This window comes from Chroicocephalus ridibundus, chromosome 3, assembly GCF_963924245.1.
Source record: "Chroicocephalus ridibundus chromosome 3, bChrRid1.1, whole genome shotgun sequence".
Classification (NCBI taxonomy): Eukaryota; Metazoa; Chordata; class Aves; order Charadriiformes; family Laridae; genus Chroicocephalus; species Chroicocephalus ridibundus.
Genome location: NC_086286.1, coordinates 125,388,025 through 125,395,863, shown reverse-complemented (window position 1 = coordinate 125,395,863; position 7,839 = coordinate 125,388,025). Strand labels below are relative to the sequence as shown.

General features: G+C 53.6%; 1 long non-coding RNA gene across 1 annotated transcript; it reads right to left on the bottom strand.

Moving 5' to 3' along the window:
• Positions 1-520: 520 nt before the first annotated feature.
• On the bottom strand, positions 521-2,697 carry LOC134512461 (uncharacterized). The gene is made up of 4 exons (XR_010070128.1): positions 2,618-2,697; positions 2,201-2,288; positions 1,302-1,425; positions 521-773 (listed from the first exon to the last, which is right to left on the bottom strand). It is a non-coding gene; the product is annotated as an uncharacterized LOC134512461 (long non-coding RNA).
• Positions 2,698-7,839: the final 5,142 nt, after the last annotated feature.

Here is a 7,839-nt window from a genome sequence, read left to right as displayed (position 1 = left end):
ACCTGCATGACCTCCTCCTCCTCCTCCTGCCTGCTGAGACAAGTAGTGGTGCAAGGCATCTCCCACATGGCCCACAGCCAGGAGGGCTGCAGCATGCTGGAGCAGGACAAGGAGGAACTTCAGGGCCTCTAGGGCTCGTTGGGAGGGTGGCCCTGGCCATGCCCAACCAAGGGACGCACCACCCAGCACAGCCCTGCACATGAATCCTGTGAGGGATTCCCATGGCTGTCAGGGGCAAGGGACAGCCGTGACTGGCAGGAGCAGGACAGGCCTCCCACTTCCCAGGAGGGACCATCCGTAGAGCACCTCCATCACACCCACAGCAAAGCCCTTGGCCCAGCAGGGACTGGCAGGATCAGTGTCAACACGCCACTGTCAGTTAAGAGCACCCCAGGGACAGCCATGCTTGTGACCCCCAGCATGTCCGGTGCTTCTCCTGACACCAACCCACCACCACCACCAGAGCCAGCAGGCACAAAACACCCTCCACCACAACAGAATAGCCACCCGTCCCACACGCTGCAATGCCAAACTGCTCATCTTTATTCAAGCCGGGAAAAGCAGCCTCTGCCCCAACAGCACCAGGTCTGTGACGGGATGGCTCTGGCCCACGAGCACCCGGGCATCAAGCAGGAGCAGCGCTTCCACTCCTGCTGTCACAGCGCCTGGGGACGGCAGAGGCAGGGAGGGGAGAGGACATCAGGAGATGGGTCCAGGAGCCAGAAGCAAGGGGGACGTCCTGCTTGCAGAGTTCAGGGTCTCAACCCCAGAAGCTGTATGAAGAAAGGAGATGAGCACGTCACCTCTTGTAACTTACTTTTCCCTTCCTCCCACCCTTTCACACCTCCCCTGCAAGGACAAGACAGGTCTATGGTGCAAGAGCATCAGGCTCCACGGAGGTGAGGTTCCGTCCTTATTGCACACACTTTGGACCTGTGTTGTCTTAGTGCTGGCAGCCCTGACTCCACGTCTATCCAGATGCAGCAAAAGCAGGATCGTGTGCTTTATACTGTCCAAGGACAGTGCGTGCTTTGCTCTTGGCTGGCTTGGGAGAGCCCTCTGCAAAGCCTGAATGAGTGTCGCGGCACTGAAGGAGCGTTGTGGGGTGCTGGGTGTGCCAGGGTTCATGCAGTCCCACAGCAGGCAGGACCAGACCTTCAAGGGCTTTTCCCTTCCTTCTTGGGCCTCTCCCACAAAGCAGAAATGCAGGAGAGAATTTACCAGGCACTGGCTGGAAATAAATTTCTAACGGATATTTCTGTGGAGAAAGGTAGAATCTCTTTCCTTACTCAGTACCTTACCGTCTGCAGCAGTGTTGAAATGCTGGACATCTCCCAAAGTGCCTTCCACCAGGAGGGCAGGGTTGATAAGTGCAGTATCCCCCTCTTCGGCTGCATTCAGATAATCTTGTTTCCATGGGGAATGCTACACACAAAACATTAAAGGGATAATCTGGTCTAGCAGCACGTGGTTGCAGAAATGCTCACAACCCCCCTTGCATTTCAGGCCAATAAATGGGCTCAGCTTCAAGCTCACCATAGCCACAGCTTCAATGGCAACCTGTCTCACCCAGAAGGACTCGTTCACACCAGCGTGGGTGCACACAAGGACAGACCGTGGGGAGGAACAGCATGAGGTCGAGGAAGAGCCATGGTGGCTCCCCAGCTTCATGTCCACCACTGCCTGGACCAGCAGAGCTGGCAAGCAGAGCACTGCCTGCGGCCCAATTCCCTGTCCTGGCTGCACCCTTGCCTTGGAGTCACCTCTGATGGAAAGTCCTTGCCCAGCCCTTGCAGGGATCGTGCCTTGGGGTAATGAGGTGTTGGGACACGCTGCTGAGGCGGCACTAGACCAGAAGGGACCGCTCTGTGCCGCGGACAACCCACAGAGCCAACAACCCCCTGGGGCTCTCCCATCCCTGCACAGCTCAAAAGATCCTCCAGGGACACCCAAAGAGGAACAGCTGGGTGCAGGGCTGGAACCTGAAAGGAAACCCCTTGCTGACGCACAGAAGAAGCCAGGATTCTGTTGCCAAGAGCTCGCTCTACCATGTGCTCTTGGAAGGGCATGTGGAAAATGCCTTCTCCTCCATCCCCGCTAACCTTTGCATCACTGCAAGTGACGTGGAGACTTTGCGGCACACGGGAAACCCCTCTGATGGGCACTCACCCCTCCCCCACCTCCCTTCTTTCCCTCTCACCTGCAGCACCCTGGATCAACAGGAGGAAGATGGAGAAGAGCAGGTACAGGATCTTCATGGCTGACACCTGTCCTGGGTCTGGACGGGGCTGCGGAGGGGGACACCACGGCAATAAGGACATGGAGGACCCAGGTGGTGCAGAAGCCTGGGCACTCTGCCCAGGATACTAAACTGCAGAGAGCCTACCTCCAACTCAAGCAGATGGTGTTCCCTCTACCTTTGGCTTAAGAACAATTCTGAGCTCCGTACCACTCTGCATGTCTTGCAATGATTCTTTTTTCCCAGACATCTCTGGTGGCCTAATTACATGCATGGATACTTCCAGCAGCTGGCCATGCAGATGAGTCTCGAGTGATGGGAATTGAACAGAGGAGCTGAATGGTCACTTTTCCAGAAAGAGAGCCAGCAATTACCTACCTGATGAAGGTCTTGCTGTTCAGGCAGTAAGAACCCAACAGGAATCGCTGGCGTCCAGCTGCCCTGGGGTGCAAGGAGTACTGTTTTGGCTCAAACACCTGGGTTTTATACCATTGCTGAGGGGTGGGACGTGCGCTTATTCCTGCTGACCCATCTCCCCTTGGCCAATGAGAAAGCGACCCAGCTGTGTGGGGACGATCCCTCTCTGAAGCAATGGGAGAGGCTGAGGTGCCTCCTGGGGGCTGTTGCAATCTTCACCGTTATCCTCATGCAACAGCTCTTGTGACACCCCACCTCACAGCAGGCACACGGGCTGTGGTGGCTTGCTGAAAAATCTTTGGGATGCACAAAGTAACTGGTTGGTGCAAACACCAACCAGCACTAGCCTGGTCCCAAAAGAAAGGAGTCCTTCTTTGTCTCTTCTCATCAGATTGAATACTCAGCTAGCATGTGATGTGCGAGAAAATGTGAAATATTGAAAATCTTCCCACCTCTAGACACTGCAAGAACCCTTTCTTCTGGAACAAGATGTCTGTGCACCTGACCATGACACTATCTCCCTGCTGTCTGTTCAGAGAAAGTGAGAGGAACACCAGGGTACACGTTAAGGTCTGTAAACCAGGTGATCCAACAAATCTGTGTCTCCTCCTAAAGCCATGCAAGGTGAAGAAATATAAGATGGACGTAGCCATCGCTTGTGAAGCCAATGTGTTTGATGCCCTTCTTGTAATCGAGAAAAGGGCAAGTGTAGGGTGCTGCACCTGGGGAGGAATAACCCCACGCACCAGTACAGGCTGGGGGGCTGACCTGCTGGAGAGCAGCTCAGTGGAAAGAGACCTGGGAGTCCTGGTGGACAACAGGATGACCATGGGTCAGCAATGTGCCCTTGTGGCCAAGAAGGCCAATGGATGCTGGGGGGCATCTGGTCGAGGGAGTCATCCTCCCCCTGTACTCCGCCTTGGTGAGGCCACACCTGGAGTGCTTGGTCCAGTTCTTCCGGGCTCCCTGGTTCAAGAGGGACAGGGAACTGCTGGAGAGGGGACAGCAAAGGGCTACCAAGATGATGAGGGGACTGGAACATCTCTCTTATGAAGAAAGGCTGAAGGATTTGGGTCTCTTCAGTCTGGAAAAAAGACGGCCGAGGCGGGACCTTATCAACACTTATAAATACTGAAAGGGTGGGTGTCAGGAGGATGGGGCCAGGCTCTTTTCAGTGGTGCCCAGGGACAGGACAAGGGGTAACGGGCACAAACTTGACCATAGGAAGTTCCATCTCAACATGAGGTGGAACTTCTTTCCTGTGAGGGTGGCGGAGCCCTGGCACAGGCTGCCCAGAGAGGTGGTGGAGTCTCCGTCTCTGGAGACATTCCGACCCCGCCTGGACGCGTTCCTGTGCCACCTGCTCTAAGGTGACCCTGCTCTGGCAGGGGGTTGGACGGGATGGTCTCCAGAGGTCCTTTCCAACCCTATGATCCTATGATTCTATGATTTTATGTAAAGTGGCTGCTCTTTTTGGGCAGGAGGGCTCTGTGCTGCATGCCCAACTTGGCAACTGCCTCCCAAGGTGTATGGAAGAGCAATCTGGTCGCCCCCACTCCAAGGGGTTACCTGCTGGGGATTTTGGCTGTGGAGCCTGGCCTCTCAGCCTTTTCCCCTCACACGCCATTGAGATTTCAAGACACGGTGTCAAGATAACGATCATGAAAAAAGTGGAAGATGGCTTCTGCATGCTTAGCAGAAGAAGAGGGCCCAGTGCCAGAAGGCTGGTCTTGGATTTTACTGGGAGAGCTTCTTGAAGGGAAGCAGGAGAAGTTCCGTTTTGTGGCAGAGCAGCAGCCTGGTGCTGGTTACTAATGAACAGGGATGCAGTGCATGTGTGTGTGCGTGTGTCCCAAGAAGCGTCCAGCAAACCACAGCACCAAGCGGTTCTTACACAAGGCAAGATGACACAAGACCCACGGCTGAAGGCCTGGGAGGCCTTCTCAGAGGTGTCAGAACAGGGAAGCGATGCTTCTTTTTCTCTGGCAGGGGGAGAAGCAGGAAAAGGAGCTTTTGAGATGGACATTTTGAGGTACCAGCAACTCCAGCCTGGCCTCTGTGTCCTCGTCCTCCTCATGCTCCAGGGAGCAGAAGGTAAGATCTGAATGAATTAAGTGTCTGTAAAAATGGAGGATTTATCTGATACTACAGTGAAGCTGCCCAGTAGATAATGAGGTTTCCCTATAGACATGATGGAGATGAAAGAAGGCAGAAACCCGACTTTTGGGTACAGATATTTATTTTCCTCCAGTGAGATCATGAGTCACGTGTGACTTCTCCTGGTTGCTGTGGCATCCCCCCGGGGTCTCTCACACCCCGTTTCTTTAAAGAAATGTTCCTGCGGTGGGTTCTGCGACTGGGACCAGAGCTGGGACCTTGTAACAAAGCTCTTGTGCTCCACAAATAAGGGTTTGCTACCTTCTCCGAACCTCCTGGCTCTTGCCTTTCTGAGTCAGCAGTACTGGGCACGGCAGCCCAATCACAAACGGGGAGAGGAGGGAGCGGGGAGGACATCACGAGATGGGTCCAGGAGCCAGAAGCGAGGGGGACGTCCTGCTTGCAGAGTTCAGGGTCTCAACCCCAGACGCTGTATGAAGAAAGGAGATGAGCACGTCACCTGTTGTAACTCACTTTTCCCTTCCTCCCACTCTCTCCCACCTCCTCTCCTGTGACAAACAAGTGCAGGGGGATAAGACAACCTCACAGATGTAAACTCCAGCCATTCCAGTTGGCTTGTCCTGTGCTCTCCGTAGTGTTGGCAGCCTTGGCTCCAAGGCTCTTTAGAGACATCAAGAGGAGAGTCCTGTGCCTCACACTACCCAAGGGACAGCCTTCTCATTTGGACAACAAGGCTGAGCTTTCTGTATTGTCAGTGGGCAAGCCTCCATGGGGCTGAAAGAGGGCGGGGAGGCACTGGCTGACCTTGGGCTCCTTCAGCACCAACAGCAGACAGGTCCAAACCCACAAGGACTTTTCCCTTCTTTCCCTGGCTTTTCCCTCTGGGCATGAATGCACAAAGCTGCCAACCAGGAGCTGTCTTGAAAGACAATAATAACTATATAAATAGAGGCAAACTGTTTCCAGAACTTACCTTTTGCAGCAGTGCCTGAATGTTGAACAAACTCCCACGAATCTATAGGGGAAACGGCATCCCCCAAAAACACAGAATCCCCCTTGTCGTCTGCATCATTTTGCACTTCCTGGTGCCATGGAAGGTCATGAACAGAGAAACTATTAGAACATTGATCTGGTCTAGCGGCATGTGGTTGCAGAAAGTCTGACACTCCCCGTGCATTTCAGGCCAATAAATGGGCTCAGCTTCAACCTCACCATAACCACAGCTTCAACGGCAACGTGTCTCACCCAGAAGGACTCTCTCACTCTCAAGTGGGTGCACACAAGAACAGACCGTGGGAAGGACCAAACTGAGGCTGAGTAAGAGTCACGCTGACTCCCCAGCTTTGTGTCCACCGCTGCCTTGAGCAGCAGAGTTGGCAAGCGGGGCACTTCTCCCATTCGACATCCCCGTCCTGGCAGTACCCCACCTTTGACTGACTTCTGATGGAAAGCCCTTGCCCAGCCCTTGCAGGGGTCATGGCTCGGGACAATAGTGCTTCGGGACACTCAGGTTCAATGCTACTGGACAGCATGAGCAGTGTATCCTGGAGAGTTCTAAGCTAAAGACCTGGTGTCTAGCTGTCGCTGGCCGTAGGGCTGCAGAAGGCTGTGCCGTGGCCTCCAGCCACCCTCTAAGTTGTTAACCTCCACCAGAAATTCTCAGCTAAGTCACACAGTACCGGGATGGATTGGAGGTCTAAGAGGTCAAAGGGCCCTCAAACTGTACTGCATATCACGCTCAGAAAACTCTGCCCCAGAGTGCCCACATTTTGGACACCTAGGATGGTCTGTGTAGCCTGTGCCTACAGTGACTTCAGGAGTAGCTCATCCAGAGACACCTCCCAGAGCGGCAGCAAATCTCGGGAGTTGGAGCCCAGGGCTGATTCCCTCCCTAAACCTCAGAAGAAACAAAGTCCTTTCTTTGGGCTGGATTCCTCTATACGCACTGCAAATGGTAACAGCCGTAACCACACCCAGATGTATGCCATTACATAGGAGCTCTGAGACAACTGCAAAAACGTTCCCCTCCTTGTCTTTGGCAAAAGTGTTCACTTCCCAGGACAAGGAGGTTCCTACTGATGGGGACTCACACCTCACGCCATCGCCCTTCTCGCCCTCTCACCTGCAGCACCCTGGATCAACACGAGGAAGAATGGGAAGAGCAGGGACAGGATCTTCATGGCTGACACCTGGCCTGGGTCTTCACAGGGCTGCAGACAAGGATAGACTGAATCTCCTGGGGATGACAGCACACAGTAATATTCCAAACTGCAGAGGGGCTATCTCAAGTAACGGAGGGTGATGTCTTCTGTGGCCTGTTCCTAAGGATGTCTGTCAGATACGCACCTTTTGGATATCCTGGGAGCAGCTGGGGAAGCATTGGCCTGTGTGGCAATCCAGTTGATGTTTTTCCGTCGTCTTATTTCTCACTTTTCTCTTTGTATTTTCTTAGAGGACACATGGGAGAAGTAATGCCTGACTACTGCACAATTAAGCAAAGCAACCTTCAAAGACACGTGGAGAATGCAAACAGAATATCTTCCCTCGGAAGGAGTCATCCCTCAGGCCTTTTGCATCCAAGACTCAGCTCTTGAGGAGAACTAAACTTCTGGAGAGACAGAGAAAAAGGGGAGACAAGATGGACTTTCAGAGGCAGTTACACATTGCTAGTGCATTTGGTTTTGCACTTCCGCCTCTCCTTACCCAAGGGCTAAAGCAGAGAAGGTTTACATATCAGGAGGTCTTCGTGCCAACACTCAACGCAATGCCAATAGTCAAACCGGGGTCAAGGACTGACCCAGGTTCTGGAGTTGAGGGAAATGTATGTACCGGGGGGTGCCCGGCACTTGGTGAGGGAGGCCCCTGGTGACCAGTACGGTCAGTACAAAGCCACCTTCCAAGTGAGTGTAAGCCTGAAAGGCTGGGAAATCTCTGCACTGCTGCTTGAATCGCATCTCCCTGCTTTGTCCAGGACAGTCCCCATGCACACCACAACATGAGGTCTCAGGAACCTTCCTCATGTTTCAAGACACATTTCCAATCCTTCTTGTAGTCAGGAAACCCAG